General features: G+C 38.8%; 1 protein-coding gene across 2 annotated transcripts in view; it reads left to right on the top strand.

The window, feature by feature from the left end:
* The window catches only part of PLCB1 (phospholipase C beta 1), a 741,541-nt gene that overhangs the window by 274,262 nt on the left and 447,645 nt on the right, over positions 1-19,634 (top strand). The window lies entirely within an intron of this gene.

Consider the following 19,634-nt stretch of genomic DNA (forward strand, 5'->3'; position numbering starts at 1 on the left):
CAGGTCCATTATTTGACCTCTTTGTGCTTCCTCATCCATAAAGCAGATAGCACTACTGCTTGCTTTACATGTTTGTCCTGAAGATTCATATGAAGGGCAACTCATCAAGATTATAAGATTATAAAGATATAGCTGTTTTCTATATCTGTCTATCTAGTTGTCCATCTAGTTATTTGATTTGGCCTTGATTTTTAAAAACTAGCTGCAGCTATATTGATATGTGCTTTGGAAATAAAACAACATGGAGGAAACACAGCATGTTAACAATGCCTCTATTTGGGTTTTGGCATAATGAAGAATTTTTTTTCTTTTTATATGTTTCAGTATTTCCTAAACTTTCTTTCATGATCATCTGTGACCAAAAAAAAAAAAAATCAATGTACATTTTAAAAGATAATTTACCCAGTGAATTGGTTTAACTGGGAATTCCAGCTCCAAAATTTGTTTTATTTGCTAAAGACTTTGACCAAATTGTGTAGATAATTATGCAAATATTAAAGATTATTTTGTTTTCATAGCTACCACCTTGGAATTTTCTAGAAAATGTTTTATTTTTAATATACATTGATGAATTTGATTTCTAATAATTTGCATTATTTTTATTTTAATATTACATCTGTTTAAACTATAAACAATGAAGTCAGTCTTTTTTTGCCTCACCTTATTATTTAAAATTGTCAAGTAGTAATATTTTCCTCTCGTTGACAAAGATGGGGTGTGCTGCCATAAGAAACCCTTGTTGTATGGAGGCTCTTCCAGGTTTATTTAAATTGTGAACATTTGTAGTTAATAACACCAACAATGAGCAGTCTGGATTTTTCTTTTTCAAGTTGTCAGTGCAAGTAAAGGCATTTTAAAATCTGAATCTGCTTCCACCAGCAGTTTTGACAATTAAAGTACACAAAATGTATCAAACATTTGAGATAGGCCAAGTGTTCTGTTGAATTTGTTACAGATCTTGAAGTCGACTCAAGCACTAATTGCTACTTTTCAGAGACCCTTTCAAGGTATGCTAGCTAGGTATGAATATCATCAGAAGGCTCCTATTACCACTGTTTGACCACAAAGGTAAAGAACATCCAATAGACAACTAAATTCTAGATCTTTATTTGTGGTATGGGAAAGTTTTTAACATATTCTGAATCTTTTATTTTTTGCAGCTTTCACTGTCTCAGATTAGACTTTAAAACTCAAGAGCTAGAATAATTGATCTAGCACCATCTATGGTGCTAGATCCACCACGGATGTGTTGCCTACAGTATATTCCACGGATGTGTTGCCTACAGTATATTCTGTCATCAAATGTGGTTTTCTAAACCGAACTGCATTTAATTACAATCAAGCAAATTCATGCTGTATTTGAACTTCAGGCGTATCTTTACTTTCCAGAAAGCCTGTTTATCATATAGCCACTCCTGACTTCCTGCAACTGTAACAGATTAACTGAGAAGAAAACAAGTATTATATTTCTAAGGCATTTTCAGCTAGTGGAAAAGATAAATAACTATATGAGTCAATAAAAAAGTATCATTTTCTTGGAAAGGTAGATTGAAAGAGCCTATCAGGACAAAAAAAAAAAAAAGAAACTGTTCTTAATGAAAATAAAGAGATCTGTTTTCTCAATTGTCATACTAAAAAAAAAAAAAAAAACGAGTGGTGTCTGCACATATTTTTATTTGGGATAATAAAATTGAACAAGATGATTGCTATAGCCAGCATACTAAGGAAAGGACATATAAGCCATATCAAATGTAATGTAATTGCCCCACACTATCTTCTATGAAAAACAAAAAAAACAAACAAAAAAAACTTGGAAATAAGATTTGTGAACTGCACATTGTCTTGATGACCCATGGAATTTCAACCAGCTCTTTTAGAAGAAGTTTACCTATAAGATGCCTTAGACACATCTTCCCTTACCGAATCCTGTATGAATGTGCAAGAGAAGAAGAAACTCCACAAACATAGCATGGGATGTTGGAAAGAATTGGGGAATGTGAGAAATAGAAAAGAGAGATTAAAAGAATCAAAAATCAAAGAAAAGTAAAATATTATTTGAAAACATTTCTCCAGTGTTTAATCTAATATTCTATCCAAAGCTTTCTGCGCTACTAGAAATGTTCTGCATCTGTGTTGTCCATATAGTAGCCATTAGCCACATGTAGCTATGGAGCACTGGAAATGTGACTTTTGTGGCTGAGGAACTGAATTTCTAGTTTTATTTCATTTTAAGTGTAAACAGCCACATGTGGCTAGTGGGTGCCTTATGGGAAAGAACATACATGTTCACAGCTCTACTTCTCAAAGTGTGTTTGGGAGTTTATTAGAAATATAGCATCTTGGCTCCCACCCAGACCTATTGACTTAGAATATGCGTTTTAACAAGATCTCCAGGCAAGTGGTTTGCTCCTGAAAGTTCCATAGGCCCTGCCCTAGAGCAATGTTCACTTGCTAATTAACTACCCATTCAGAAACACTGAGAATTCTTTATTTTTATCATGGGCGAGTGAACATTAGCAGTGTGTTCATTTTATCCACAGAGGAGTACTTGATGCAATAGGGTGAGTCATAATAGTGCTTAAACTGCTTACTTTAAATCTTTTCCCAAATGTGAACAAAACTTACCCTGACGATTGATCTGTTGATTTTCCCATTCATGAAACAAACAGAGTCCTACATGGTAGGTGGAAGAGCATTAAGGTTTACCCAGCATCCCTAGTTGGATTTAGGTATGTACCTTATTTATCTGTAGTGAAAGAAAGAAGGCTTGACACCTGAATTAAAAAATTATCATTAAAAAATTGTAAAGGAAGGAAACATTGTAAGTGTCAGAACTAGAGAATGATGTTGACAATTTATTGCATTTGGCCCCTTTCCATAGGTCTTAATTTGGAATCTTGCAAAAGCTGACTCTGAGAAAAGGACTTGTATACAGGTGGATTATTTGAAAGTGATCCCAGGTACCATAGTGAGTGGAGTAGGGGGAGTGAAGCAGAGAAAGGAGAAAGGTCATTAAAGGGTACTTGGATGAGTGGGCCACTGATATGAACAACTGGGGCTCAACCCCTCTTGGGGCCATCTGAGAAACTGGGCAGGTAAGGGAGGAAGACATCAGCATGTGTGGGAACTGTGTACCTACGCTGTAGGAGTCCTCTTAGGTGGTGGACATGGTGTAGAACACCAACAGGGTCTTGCACACCATAATAGAAATTGCTCATGTAATGGGATCCTACCCTTAATGTGGGGCAGAAAAATATCAACGGCTGCTGGGGAATGAAAACCAAGATCCAGAGTAACACTACGACTCTGGTAAAAGTCTGCTAGTGGTTAGTTTGCCTTAGGCAGGTTGTTGCTCTTAGCCACAGGGTGTAATGGAGGCTTTGGACTTTGTGATCCCAGAGGTTATTCCCTGCTCTCATGCCAGTATTCTTCTGCATCTTTCCTCATCAATGTTTATCTGATTATTTCTTTTTTTCTGAAACTTGCTCTTTCACTCTGTCTCTCCCCTAGGAAACACTAAAAATATCTTGTAGGTTAAGGAATCTCCAAAACATAAATATGACTGTTTTGAAATTCTGTTTGACTCATGTGTGTTGAGTTACTTCTAAATTCAAGGTATTGTGAGTACTTGAATGATATTTTTTAGAAACAAAATAATGAAAAACTTGGTCTGACAAGGGAGATTTTTCTGATTTTGCATGCATTTATTTATGATTATCTGAAGCGTGATGTAAAATAACATGTATATACATAGCACAGTGAGTTCTGGATGGAGAGAAGACTAATTATTTATAGAAAAAGTCTTTAATGTAAAAATATTGCATTAAATTAGATTTTGTTACATATGATCAAGTTGTCATTTCTAAAATGAAATTCTGAAGGCTCTGCTTGAAAATCAAAGAGATGTGGTCACACTAGCTTTGGAGGGTGCAAAGGAATGCTCACTAACGTTAAGCAATTTACTGTCCCTTTGGAAGGCAATATATATTCCCCTAAACAGGAAAAATAAGTTTACAAGGGAGCATGGTTTATGTACAGTCACAGGAGTAGGGCTTGCAAAAGATTCTATAGATATTCATGAGGAAGTATGTGTGAGACAGAGCATGGGATTTAACATGGCTAGTAATGACCTGCTTGGAGATGGAAGGATTTGAGTCAAGTTTTGAAATGTGAGGGTTTTGTTTAGAGACTCTTTCGGGAAAATGAAGCAAACAGAGCTGAGCATGATCCTGGTATCCTGACTGAAGAGTACTTGGCAAATTAGAGAAGATATAATTGCAAATGCCAGGGAAGAATGTGAATGCTAGGCATAGTGCTTTTGGGGAATAGTCCTTGACTTTGTGTGTTTTACAGCTGAAGAGACAGAATACACACACACACACACACACACACACACACACACATACAGAGAGAGACTCATTTCAGCTGTAAACACATATATATGTAGTTTTAAATACATACATGTGTATACAAACACACACACACACACATATATACATATATATATATATATTTTTTTTTTTTTTGAGATGCAGTCTCGCTCTGTCACCCAGGCTGGAGTGCAGTGGCGCAATCTTGGCTCACCGCAAGCTCTGCCTCCTGGGTTCACACCATTCTTCTGCCTCAGTTGGGATTACAGGTGTCTGCTATCACACCCAGCTAATTTTTTGTATTTTTAGTAGAGACAGGGTTTCACCGTGATACACGTATATATTTTTGTCACCGGTGTGTGTATATATTATGTATACACACACGTATAATATATGCACACACATTTATAACACACATATATATATATATGTATATGACAAATCAAAAGGATCTTAGCACTAGAAACTCTATTGTACCAATAGTTCGGTTTTTTTTTTTTTTTAGTTCTATGTAAAAACAATGTCATTGATTTATTATCAATGAATTCATGCAAATTCGTATATTTGCATTGGTCGAGTGCCTTGTACTAGAACTACAATGTTGAATAGAACATGTTCTCTCTTTTACAGGAGCTCAACATACAGGCAAAAAAAAAAATGATTACACTTCAAAGCCATGCCATAATAAAAGTACCCATGAAATTATATACAATCTAATTCTAATCAGATTCTCCAGTTCACTTGCTATTTAATTCCTGTTCTCAATGGACTCCCATGTACTTTGTAAGGAGACAGAATGTCTGAGCAGAGAATCTTGAGAGAGAAAATCCAGTGCGTCAAATACCGTCTTGGATACAAAATATCCATCTTTTACTTGTGAATAATAATTCAGTCTAGCAGGATGTCCTCTTGCAAACTGAAATGAGCCTACAGTCCCATCTGTAGGGAAACAAGAGGACTCCCAACCATTACGCACAGGATGTTGCTAATCTTTGGTCACTGGCTGGCGCAGGGTAGCCGTCTGCAGTCCTTTACCTCTGGCTGGATTTCCTCCTTCAAATTCTAAAAGTCCATGGCTTGGATACAGTCCCCTGGTGGAGATCACCAGCATCTTCTGTGGGCCAACTGAATTGTTGAGGTGGGAGGTAGTAAAAGTCAGATTTAGGGTCTAGTTTGTCCTCCCTCTCTCTCATTTTCTGTCCAGCTTTCTTTCCCAACTGCCAACCTTGATTTACAGTTCAGTTAAGGCCCAAAAGTAGATGCAACAGCAACAATCTTCAATGGACTTCAACAGTCCCCTCAGTTTTGTAAGATGGAATTGCTCTGAAAATCCCGATTCTGTGTCACTCTAAGCAGCTCTGCCTCCCCAATCATGTGTCAGCTGCATTCAATCCTAGCACCTGCCCAATCTTCAGGCCACCTCCACCGTCACTCACTGCTTGAATATCTTCAGAACATGTAGATTTGTCCTAAACAGGCTTAGGAAATGAATACACAATTGTACATAAATTTTTATTTTATTGAAATTTGTTGTGAGTAAAATGGCACTCCCTTATCTACTGATGGAGTACCTTCTAAAAGCTTTCTTTGTTCTTATTCTTTATCAAATTATTTACTTAATGTAAATTACTTATATATTTTTATGTATTTTTTCAGAGATGATCATTTGGGTTTTGAAAAATTTTATTGTAATTAAAACCTCAAAATATTTACATTTATATGAGGATAATTACTTTGTCCATGAATTTCTTATTTAATGGTAGTCTAATTTTCATAAAGCACTAAGTACTCTAGAGGCATGGGTTAGCTGAAACACGCAGATGACTTTGTTGACTCTAACTCAAGTATCCTAGAGTAAGATTGGTTCTGCTGGGTGAAATGATCCCTCTTCTCCAATGCTTCTGATACCCCATTTCATTATCTGCCTACACAGAGGGGAGCGGACAAGAGCTGAGATTTCTTACAGTCCCAAGAGAACCATTTTTAAAACTCAGTCTATATAAAATATTTCCTGGATGTTTTCACCAGAGCTCATTAATGTAATTTTCACATCATTATTGCATCTAACGATCATGTAAGCATCCCTGATCATGTGGAAAACTAAAGATGTTAAATTAAAATATTCACACTGATGTTAGTAAGTAATGATTGTTTATAAGATGTCTGGATTTTAAAAGCTCTGTTTACTTAACCTGTTAAAAACGGAAGTTTACTTGTCTTTGGTGTATAAAATTAGACATGTGACTCTGAACTTTGTAGAGTGCTTAACAGCTTTTATAATACTTTTATGGGGGATTTACATTTGTTATGGGAATGGTCTTTTTACTTACTCTGCTTATATTTTCAGAAATGTGTCTTTAGCCACTAGCCGAGGACAGTGCCTGACCAATTAAAAAGCATCCGAAAATGTTAATGATTATAGATGGTTCCACAACTTACAATGGTTTGTGTTACAGTTTTTAAAAATTTTATAGTGGCTGGAAAGTGATACACATTCAATAAAAACTGTATTTCAAGTACCCATACAATGATTCTACTTTTCACTTAATATGGTGCAAGACTGAACTTCAGATATTCCAAGTATATCTGTGAGAATAACAGAAAGGTCCAAATCAGAAGAGAAAATTTGCTATCCTCATTCAGAATTTCTTAATCTTACTGGAAGTACATAGTTTTAAAGTCTGTTTTTGTTTTAAATACCTGGATGGAATAGACCAATTTGGCAGTCTGAAAAAGAACTAAAAAAGCCCAGCTGTCACCAGGCGCGGTGGCTCACGCCTGTAATCCCAGCACTTTGGGAGGCCGAGGCGGGCGGATCACGAGGTCAGGAGATCGAGACCATCCTGGCTAACACGTTGAAACCCCGTCTCTACTAAAAATACAAAAAATTAGCCGGGCGTGGTGGTGCGTGCCTGTAGTCCCAGCTACTCGGAGGCTGAGGCAGCAGAATGGCGTGAACCCAGGAGGCGGAGCTTGCAGTGAGCCGAGATGGTGCCACTGCACTCCAGCCTGGGTGACAAAGCGAGACTCCGTCTCAAAAAAAAAAAAAAACCAAAAACAAAAAGCCCAGCTGTCAGACAAAATCACGTCTCTAGGAAGAGACACACTGAGGGAAGGATGTAACTGAGAGAAATAAGACATAGGCCTCAGCTTTCCCAGTTAGGCCAATGAGAAGAATGAACAGCATCATTATGTGGAGAAAATGAATTATAGAACCTGATCATTATTTGTGAGCTCATTGGTGTAATGAATTTGCTTACACAGTTTATATGTGACAAAGTTTTGTATGTACCCACTTCTCCTTGTCCTTAGGCAATAAATTGCCAAGAGTGTACAGACTTGGCCTTCTTGCTGAGAAAATTTGTGGAAACCGTCATTTCAGAAAGAAGCAAAAATTAGTACAAAACATTGGGACTATTTTTTTGTTTTGTTTTGCCTGGTTTAATTTCTTTTTTTAAGACCAACCCCTGAGGGCGCACCCTTGGAGTAACAGAAGTTTAGGATAGGAAATAGTGTCTATGATCAACTTGCCCTATTGAAGGAGCACCCAAGACCATCGGATGGTCAGCAGAGAAAGTGTTTATGATGCAATATCAATACATTTGTGAAACCTCATATGTCAAAATGCTCTCTTGAAGAGTGACAATTCATATTATTATGTTAAAGGCTTAAGTCTTACATTAAAGAAATCACTTTAAGTTTAACCCAGTGGTTTCCAAACTTTTTTGGCCAAAGATCCCTTTTATCCCTAAAACCTTTGCATACTTGTAAATGTTTATTTCATCCAAGCCTGAATTTGTCTTTAGTAACTTCCTGCTCAACATATGGTCCTTAGATGAACGGCATCAGCATCACCAAGGGCTTATTAGAAATGCCAATTCTCAGGTCCCGCCTCAGATCTATCAAATCAGAATCTGCATTTTAACAAGATTCTCAGTAAAATGAGTATGCACGCTGAAGTTTGAGAAGCACAGGCCCAGTATTCCTTCTGACTCACCATCTTCACTTATTTGAAATTAGCGACCTGCTGAGAAAATCTTATGCACATTATTTAAGCAATATTAGAACTGCAGGCAAGTTGTACCTGCAAATAGTATTTGCACATGCTGCCTCTCTAGTTTCTGTGATGCTGGGAGATGTCTTTCAGAGGCCTGAGTGAGTCTTTACAACCTGCTCGATTTGTTTTGTGAATTATGAGCGATGAAATTCTAGATTACAAATAGCAAACAAAGAAGTTTGTGCCTTTTCCCAGGCATAGCGTCAGCTGGTGAAGTCTATAGAGCCGGATGTATTTAGTAGAAATCAGAGCATGACTAACACTTCAAGAAGAAGATTTGCATATGCACAAAAAAGGGCAGAGAAGTCCAGAATTGCAGCTTGGCTTTCAAATATGATTATTGGTTTTTTTCTGACAGGTGAAACATTTATAATGAATCAAAATGCTACTCATTATGCAAAATGCTTGCAGAAATATCTCTATCAGAAGTAACTAAAATGTATACAGTTGACCCAGATGGAGAACAAGGGCCCCTTCTCAGGTATTAGAAATGGTCTATATATTGATAGGGGTTACATGGGTCTAAGCATTTGTCAAACTCAGCAAATTATTTAAGGTCTGTATATGATTTCACTGTCTATGAATTATACCTCAATAAAAACATGTAACATTTATCTTATGAAATTTGAGTGCAGCTGATATTAGATACAGCAATGTGGGCTGTCAAGAATACTTTAATGGAAATGTGCATTTGGAAATAAATGCCCTTCACCTGGTATATGGAGAGATTTTTATAGGAGGGAATAGCCATTGAGTAGGCTGGGTTCCAGTGACTTCATGATCATGCCAGTCAGCGATGCCAGCTCTCCAGATGGCAGAGGGAGTTGTAACATGGACTCTGAATTATAGACTCTGGGTTCAAATCTGACCCTAGTTCCCAGTGACCCAGGACATGTGATTTGACCTTTCTATGCCTTATTTTCTCTATCTATAAATGGCAATGATAAAAATATTTCCTTCACAGGAACGTTTGGAAGACCAAATGATTTAATATTTGTGAAGAACTTAGAATAGTTCTGGCACACAGCAAACATGATATACATATTTATCGGATAAACAAAGTGACTCCAGTAAGCTAGCTGCAACCACCATAACTGTCATCTACAACTTAACCTGTTTTTTTCTTTTACAGCACTTATCCTTCTTTAAGATGATCTTAGTTTGAATAATTTATTTGCATGTCATTGTCAGTTGCCCACCCACCTACTTCATGAGCCCCAAGATACAAGGGACTGGTCTGTTTTGTTCTTCACTGTATTTCTGAGGCACTAGAACAGTGCCTGACACACAATAGATCATAACACACTGAATGAATGAATAAAGGAATGATGTTTAAAGCAAAACAGGTTCTTAAAGAAGTGAGTCCTATGATATAAATGTTCCACCAAAACCATTTCCTTAAATACTGATTCTATCCTGTGTGCTGAGTGGTACGTAAACTGCTTACTGGGGCTGAGGTATCTGGATTGATATGTCCAAGGAAGTTTCTTGAGTGAGAAGGAGCCAATAATTGGAAAACCCCTGAGAACCTAATGCCTGTAGCATGTCCCAGTATCTGAAGAATTTTTATATATCAATATTTTGAATAAATTCGTATTTGTCCTCAGAGAAATAAAAACTTCTACTTTTAAGAATACTCAGAAGCTAAACTAAGACATTAATTATACCATCTAATTGTGCTAGATTTACCCTTTTTCCTTCAGGATAGTAGATCAAGTAAGATTAAGCAATTTATACTATGACTGGGAGGAAACTCAAATTAACAACAGACTAGTTCTGCCCCTCAAATTTGGCAGATGCTCTATTTCCATTAATCCCTGCACCCGCCTTCAGATTTCAGGAGGCAGAGTCCTAATCATACTCATCTATGCATTGCTCAGAGCTTCCTAGAGTGTCTTGTACTTAGTACACACAATAAATAGATGATGAAGCTAAATGAATTGAATTTGAAAGTGTAAATACATGCACAAGAGCTTGAGACCAAGGATTTAAAGTAAGACTTTGTGTTTTACCAAGACTCTGCCCGCTGGAAGAACAGAGGGGTCACCCACACAATCTGGAAGTTAGGCTCACTCATTCCATTTTGCAATTCCTTATTGGCCTTGCTAGGCCTACCGTTTATTCTCACATACCTGACACACACACACAAACACACCCACCCACACACACACACACACATACACTGTAGTGATGGATTTACTTCAAGGACCGTGAGTTATGAGATAAGCCACACAGAGCAGAGCAAGAGCGTACAATACTGAAAAGTATGTTGTGGTGAAGATTCATGTTTGAGTCATAGGACAGGAATCCAGATGTTTATTTTTTAGGGGTCTCAGATAACATATCTTTACATTTGAAAGGCAGCAGGGTATTTGCTCAGTTACACAATAAGTATGTATTATTTTATTGAGACTAAATTACTTTTTTTGATTTCTGTGACGCAGCACTCTTTTAGTATGGAGGGGCTCATCTGGCAATTTCCTAACCTTTTTAGTAGAAACGAATTTTGATAGAAGACCAAATGAGTATCTCTTTCTTTTCACTAACTCCCATGACCTGCATTCTGAGTTGTTTTTAACTCAAGATACATGAGTCCTCTGTGCTGCATTCTGTCATCCCCAACATAATTTCTACAGAATGAATCGACCAAAGATGGCCTAGCATTAGTATTTAGCAAGCAAATACTATGTGTTTAGCAAGCCTTCCACCAAAATACTTAGATGATGTTAACGGTAGAGGGTGGTGACTGCAAGTTGTCCAGGTTCTTGGCGTTTTGCACAAAGAATTGGACAAAATGTTCAGCAAAGCAAAGAAAGAATGAAGGAACAAAGAAGGAAAGCAGGGATTTATTGAAAACAAAAGTAAACTCCACAGTGTGGGAGCATACTCGAGCCGCGAGCAGCAGCTCAATGGCCCAAATACAGAATCTTCTTGGGTTCAAATACCCTCTAGAAGTTTCCCATTGGCCACTTGGTTTTCACCTCATGTAACTGAAGAGGTAGCCTGCAATCAGTCTGATCGGTTGCAGAAAGCAGCCAACCAGAGGTTGAGGTGAAGTTACAAAGGTCACACTCACGAGCAAACATCTGATTGGTTGCTTTTTGCAACCGATGACCTGCCTTCTGAGTTAAAATTTTTTTAACTTAAGATACATGAGTCCTCTGGGCTGCGTTCTGTCCTTGGCTGCTTTTTGCAACCAATCAGAGGCTAGGGTGAAGTTACAAAGTTGCCAAGGAAGACTGGACCTGCATTCAGTCTGATTTATTGCAGACAGCCAGTTTCCCATGTGCCTCATAGAAAAGGTCAACTTAGGCGTGGAAAGTTAGGGTTTTCCTTTCAATTTAGTTCTAGGAAGCTGGCATGAAACAGCCTTAGGTTCCCTGCCTCCAGGCCCTATTCTCCTGCCTCAATCATGTTATCTATGGCAGTGCTTCTAAAACTATAAAGTGCATCAACATCCCTGGGGAGCCTTCTAAAACACCAGTGTGGATTCACCAGGTCTGGGGGGTACCTGAGATTCTGTAACTCAAACTGGGCCCTGGGTGTTGTATAGACCACACTCTGAGTAGGAAAGTTCTAAAAGGAAATATATTTATCACCCTTCCACAAATGGATTCTATTAAAAAAAAAAATCATGTTTTCTTCCTTAAAATATAGTTTCATATTCTTTGCCTCTAAATTAGGTGACTGTAAACTCCCTAGGCAATGAGGAGATTCCCAGCTATGCTGGTCTAACTGCAAAACAATTTTTACACACCATCAGCAGCAATGTCCATGCTCATTAAGGCTGTATTTCTGGATTTTCCTTTGCAGTGGGCTCCCATGTTAGATCGTCAGTACATCCAATTTCAGAAAAAAAAAAAAAAAAAGAAGTTTTGAGAAAAGTTCTCCATGTGAGAGCACTTCTGTGCTGTTTTTAAAAGGTCCGTCTCATTTTTCTGGTATCTTCCAGCAGGCAGTGGGGAAACCTTCTTAAGCTCACCCCTCTTTCACTTTGAGCTTTATGGTGACATTTTTCTGGCACGTATGTCAGCAGAGCCTGCTTTTTAGCCGAGTTGAAAGGAACATGGGAAGCACTGCTTCATTTCTGCCTGGAAAAGCCAGGGACATGATGAAATGTGATTTCGTTTCCTGAAACGTGGAAGGATGGTTGGCGAAAAATGAAACATAGCACAGCCATCGCTCTTCACTAAGGGCCAACTCCTTGAGAAATGTGCTAGTTTAACTCTTAGTAGTTTCTGGACAAGGCCTAAAATCAATCATAATCTTAAAGGAAGAAAAAGTTCTCTTTCTTTTCCAGTGGTATTTGAGAGAATAGGAACTCCGTTACAACTTGATTTGCACTCTGTTTGTGGAAAACTGACCACCCGCACTAGTTTTGCTTATTGGTTTGTTTGGATATACGCGTGCATGCACATGCGCAGACCACAAAGTTGAAGCTCAGAATGGAAACCCGAGGTTTCCATTGAGGTTTCAGCTAAAATAAATGTAAATTTAAGCCTTTCTTTGCCAGTTTGTGCTTCAAAACTTCAGAAAGTGGGGAGATGCAGGTTAAAGGGCACAGAGCAGCAGATATGTAGGATAAACAAGTCTAGAGATCTCATTTACAACAGGAGGGCTGTAGTTAATAAAACTGTATGATATTGGGGATTTTTGTTAAATAAGTAGGTTTTAGCTGCTCTTGTCACAGACTCACAAAAGTAACCATGTGAGATGATAGAAATCTGCTTTAAAGTAGCAATGATTTTACTGTCTATGTATCTCATAACATCATGTTGTAAACCTCAAATATATACAATAAAATTTATTTAAAAATACATATAGGCTGAGTTTTTCAGAACATAGAAAAGAAATATCAAATGGATGAGAATGAGAAACGGACATAAAATGGAAGAAGATTATTATTATTATTATTATTATTATTATTATTATTATTATTTTGAGATGGAGTCTCGTCGTGTCGCCGAGGCAGGAGTGCAGTGTGGTGATCTCAGCTCACTGCAGCCTCCTGAGCTCAAGGGATTCTCCGACTTCAGCCTCCCAAGTAACTGGGATTATAGGCACCTGCCACCATATCCAGGTAATTTTGTATTTTTAGTAGAGATGGGGTTTCACCATGTTGACCGGGCTGGTCTTGACTTCTGACCTCAGGTGATCTGCCCGTTTCAGCATCCCAAAGTGCAGGGATTACATGCATGAGCCACTGTGCCCAGTCAGAAGAAGATTATTATATCAAGATGGTTTTATAATAATGAAGACTAGGAATCTGGACATACTCAGATTTGTAGCATAGACTGATGGACAGTCCTGTTTGCTCTCCCAAGCAGAAAATCTAAAAGGAAACCTGGCTTCTAAGGATTTGGAGATTTAAACCTTGAATTCTGATTCTCTAATTCCAAGTGGCCTTCAGTGAGTTAAAAATACAGGCATCAGCTGGAACTTGAATGGAGAGTAGGGGCTTTGCTGGGAGTTGCCTGGGGAGGGAACTATTTTAAAAAGACTGTTTGAGTAAAACTGTTGTGAGAACAACAGGTTCATATGCCCATTTGCACAGTAACAAACCATTTGCAGCAGAGAAAGAGTTTAATCATTGCAAGTGCAGATCAGGGAGATAAGAGGAAACTCTCAAATCCATCTCCCTGAAGGAGTTCTGGGCTGGGATTTTTAAAGGGATTATGGAGAGTGAGTGGCTGGAAATTTGGGGTTCTTGACTGGTTGGAGTAAGGAGGATGAAATCATCAGGTTTTGGAAAATGAATTATTTGGCGCGTCAGCTTCTCTTGGAGCCCTACAGACCAGCTGGCATTAGTAGCTTTACTGGTATGCAGGACCTGAAAGAATATCCTCAAGGAAAAACTGAATGTTTCGTAATGTTCAAGTTGTTATCTGTACAGCAGTTGAGAGGAACTGTAATCTTGTGTAACAGGGTCTATGTGATTCTAGAACAATACTCAAACATCTACGAGGAAGCAGGTCAGAGAAAACTAACCTAATAATTAGTGCTGAATGTGCGGCAAGTTTGGTTTATTTTCTTCCCCCACAACCTTCTTCCCTGATTAATTTGATAAAGTTTATAGGGATGGTTTCAAAACAAAGGAAAAAGGATACAACCAGGATGGGTCCAAATGATTCAGGACATTCTCAGCAACAGCCCCCATGACTTCAGTCTCTCTAACAAAAAAAAAAAAAAAAAAAAAAAAATCTGAGGACAACTGTAAAGGTAGTCAGGGTTTCTTTATTATTATTATTATTTTATGTGGCAGAGTCTCACTCTGTTCCCCAGGCTGGAATCCGGTGGTACAATCTTGGCTCACTGCAACCTCTGTCTCCCAGGTTTAAGCGATTCTTCTGCCTCAGCCTCTCGAGTAGCTGGGACTACAGGTGTGTGCCACCACACCCAGCTAATTTTTGAATTTTTAGTAGAGACATGGTTTTACCATGTTGGCCAGACTGGTCTCGAACTCCTGGCCTCAAGTGATCCACCCACCTTGGCCTCCCAAAGTGCTGGGATTATAGGCATAAGCCACCATGCCCAGCCAACTGAAAGGGTTTTTATAGATGTGTTTACATAAAAGAAAATAGCACAGGAAAAAAGTGTGCAGTGTCAATAAATGGGACAGGATTATTCACTCCTGGTTTGTATTCTCCATCCCAAGAGAATCACCATTTCACTGCAAAGGCATATTAAGAGCCATGTAGAGGAATTGTGGCAGATTGAATAGGAAGTTCTACCTGGTTCAAATGAGTTCAGATCTCTCAGGGAAGCTGGTGACTGTGGACCCAGGTAGTCCAGGTTGTCTTTGAGAAATGATGGAGAACATAGTGTCAGAGGTGAGGGGATTCTGTGGCCTCCATCTAGCATTCTGTTTGGCATCTCCAACAAAAACTTCTCAGAAATATGAGAAATAAAGGGGGAATATGTTTGAATGCTATCCCATGGCAGTTAATATGGAATCTGTTGTGGGTTGTGGATTAGTTGTGTGATTTGGGTGCCATTGGAGGTTTCTGGAAGAGAAGGGCCTTTTAAAAGCCTCTGAGAGGCCAATATTATCCTCACAAAGAGTAAGAGGAGGTTTATTGTATATACTCAAGCAATTTCTATGAATCCCTTTACTTGCTATGTCTTACCCTCTTCTGCCCTAGGAACAGGCTCGTGAGAGAAGTGACCCAAGCACACCTTTCTGCCAGTCTCGAGCATTTTAGGTGTTAACCACCACAGTGGCTGACATATGTGCTTACTCATTTGATTTCAATTTGCAGAGTAGGAACAATGGGCTTAGGTTTTTTTTTTACTTCTCCAACTCTTTAATCACTGAATGGAATGACTCATGTTGGGATGACAAAAGAATTTCCTGGTAGACCTTTTGAACAAGAGTTCATAGATTTCAGTGCCCTTGGTAGCCAATGTGATACAATGGCATTGTTGTCTATTATGTTTTTTAGGTTGTGACCTATTTGTGGGTTATGAATTCAATTTTGTGGATTGGGACCTGCAATTAAAAAAAAAAAAGATGACGGAAATAGAACATAATAGAGTCAAGCACCATGCAATACAAAATGTCAGAGGTATCCCAACTAATAAGGGTGAATGATGGTTTGTAAAACTTCAGTTACGTATGTATACGTGCATGTATGAGTGTTCTGAGTGATAATATAAAATGCACTTTTTACTGAGGAGCATGATCAGAACAATGTCAAACCATTGATCAACATCAATATATTTCTATTAGGAAGATATTTAAATGAAGTTTTTATGGTAAAAGGAAGAAAGATCACTAAAATATTTGCGAATCTACCCTGCACAGCCACTTTAATCTTTTTAGCTTCTAATTGAGATAGATGCTCTATATTACCCTGTTTATTAATAAACCCTCAAAGATCTATAAAGGTGAATTAACTCTCAGGGGCTTTAAAAGATAAATTAACCTGAACCTGCCTCGTTGTCTGTTTCAGAGCCAGAATTTGAACATGGATTCATTTTAGCCACAGTAAGCACATGTGTTAGTCAGAATTCAGGGTTGTTAACAGAAGGGCAGGCCAGATTGGAGAGAGCTGGAAGCATATTCCAGGTAGAGACAATGGTGCCTGATGAAGCCTGAGGGTTCTGAATGCTGGAGTAAAGCCAGGGGTTATTTACATTGTGACTGGGTGTGAATCTAAAGATAGATCTGAAACTAGAAGATAAGCCCATGAAGGAAATGGGAAAATGTGCCCTGATTTTGAGTTACATTAACAAAAAAAATCTGAAGCTGAGTCCAAGATGGAAGAATGTCTACATAATTAGAGAGGACAGAAGTGATCACGAAGACCTAGAGGACAGGGAGAGGCCTCAGGTAATGCAAAATCTGCCCATAATGATTGAGGTCAGGAGAACAGGTGCTCTTCCCCGGTCAGTTTTAAGGCTGAAATGTTTCAGGAAAACTGGGAACAAGGCATGGTTGGAAATATCAGGCTGGACGGATGCATCAAGAGACTGCAGATCTCAGCACTACCTTGCCTGGGAATGGGATGGGCCCCAAGTGTGGCTGAGAATGCAAGTCTCGTGGGTGTATGTTTAATGAACCTAGTTGGAAGACATTAGGAGGAAGACTGGTTCTGATATGAAAGTTTCCTTTCAAAGAATAGGCCACCCTAATGGCAGCAGTGCTGATTATAATGGAAATTTCCTATTTTGATTCTTCATCAAAAGAAAGAAGAGCTGGTACAGTGATGCTTGCCTGTGATTCCCAGCACTTTGGGAGGCCAAGGTGGGAGGATCCCTTGAGGCCAGGAGTTTGAGACCAGCCTAGGAAACAACAAGACCTCATCTCTACTAAAAATTAAAAAATTAGCCTGGCACGGTGGCATGTGTCTATAGTCCTAGCTACTCAGGAGACTGAGGCAGGAGGATCTCTTGAGCCCAGGAATTGGAGGCAGCAGTGAGCTATGATCATACCACTTGCACTCTAGCCTGGGTGACAGAGCAAGACCGTGTCTCAAAAAAAATGAAGAAAAGTAGAAATTAAAAAGTTTTTCCTTATGGTTTATCTTTATTAGTTTGACATATTAATGGGGTTTATATTTTATTATTATTATATATGCATTAATATATAATCAGATATTAATTAAATATGTATTAATATATTATACATTAACAAACTTATATTGTCATCTTTTTAAATTAATTCTAAGCCTCAAATGAAGTGTAAAAGAAAACTGAAGCATCAAAAAGTTAGTCAGCTTCAGGCACTATCCCAAATGTTGAAGTTTTCCATGTAAATAAATAAAACCTCTAAAACAAGAGGCTATTTTCACTGTTGCCTGTTGGACACAAGCCTTAATTATGACAGTGATCTGAATAGCCAAGTTACACTGTAAGGCTGTTTCCCTGAATGGAAACATCAACCTTTTCTGCTTTTTTGAAAAAGAAGCGGAAATAGAAGTAGAAGGAGAGGCCGGGCGCGGTGGCTCAAGCCTGTAATCCCAGCACTTTGGGAGGCCGAGGTGGGTGGATCACGAGGTCAGGAGATCGAGACCATCCTGGCTAACACGTGAAACCCCGTCTCTACTAAAAAAATACAAAAATTAGCCGGGAGCGGTGGCGGGCGCCTGTAGTCCCAGCTACTCGGGAGGCTGAGGCAGGAGAATGGCGTGAACCCGGGAGGTGGAGCTTGCAGTGAGCTGAGATCCGGCCACTGCACTCCAGCCTGGGGGACAGAGCGAGACTCCGTCTCAAAAAAAAAAAAAAAAAAAAAAAAAAAAAAAAAAAAAAAAAGAAGTAGAAGGAGAGAGAGAGGGAAAAGGAGAACTCTTTCCTACAAAATGTATCAAATGTTTGACTCTTCACTCCAGATGCAATTTTTAAATACCAAAAATTATTTCACATCTATTCCCAATAAGATTTGCCACCAAATGAGTTTGCTGTAAATTCATGACCAAATGTTTGGTTTTCAGAGGTTTCAGGATTTCAGAATCACAGTAAGAGATTGTAGACCTGTATTTGGTATGTACAATTCTGGGGGACTTGAATATTAAGTCTGATTGAGAACATCTCTGGGTTTCTGTATGTGTACACATTCTACACGATAGTGTAAAGTTTTCTAGAAAATTTAGAGTGTCATCAAAAGTTACATTGGGGTCTGAGTTTTTATGTGAGAATCTTATAAAGATCAAACTATTAGCTAAAATTTAAAATTTAAGTTGAAAGGGCTTGAATGCTGTGTTAGTCTGCTTGGGCTGCCACAATAAAATGCTGTAGATTAGGTTGCTTAAACAACAAACATTTCAGTTTGGAAGGCTGGGAAGTCCATGGTCTGGGTGCTGGCAAGGTAGGTTTCAGAACAGCCCTTCTCTTGGCTTGTAGGCAACCACCATGTCACGGTGTGCTCAGATGACCTCTTCTTTGTATGTGGTGGAGGGGATGGGACCTGGGAGGGCTCTCTAACATCTCTGTTGTGGGATTTTTCCTTAGTTCAGCTGAAGACGGGGGTCCTTATCACATGGCCACGAAAAATTAGGCTTGCAGACAATTTGAAGCGTTAGGAGGGCAGGGTTTAATGGGTGAAAGAGGGAAACAGGGACTCTCCGCAAGGCTAGAATCCCTGCTACAATGCTTCCTGCCTGCAGATTGAATCCCAGGTTCCACCCAGGAATAGGAGGGGCCAGGCTTCCCCCGCTGCAAATAGTACGAACTCCTGTGGCTCCATGCCAGGGCGCAATCCTCCCAATATGCAGGCTGATTGGAGTTTTTCCGGGGAACCCTTCCCAACTGTCTCATCTCATTTTGGAAGGACATAAATCCAATCCTATCCAATCCAATCCTATCCTATCCGAGCCCCACCCTTATAACCTTATTTAACTTTAATTACTTCTTTCTAGACCCTATCTCCAAATACTACTGCTTTAACGTATGAATCTGGGAGTGGGGGACACAATTCTATCCTTAGCAGATGCTAAAACTCAAGAACTTGAAACTGCTTTACCAAATGATTATGTGCTGTGGTCTGAAGCAGTTTTTTTTTTTTTTTTAACCCAGTGTTTTTCATTCCCATGTTTATTTCTTTTCTAAGAAATTATTTTCTTCATGATCAAAGTGACAGAAACTTAGAAGTGGCATTTGAAGTTGCCAACATTAAACCTTTGATCAAGCTGGCCTAGTCACCAGCCAAACAAGGAGGAGATTGTTGCTCATCCGTCTAAATTCACAGCTCAAAGGTGCAGAAATCCAGC

Source organism: Macaca thibetana, chromosome 10 (genome assembly GCF_024542745.1).
Source record: "Macaca thibetana thibetana isolate TM-01 chromosome 10, ASM2454274v1, whole genome shotgun sequence".
NCBI lineage: Eukaryota > Metazoa > Chordata > Mammalia > Primates > Cercopithecidae > Macaca > Macaca thibetana.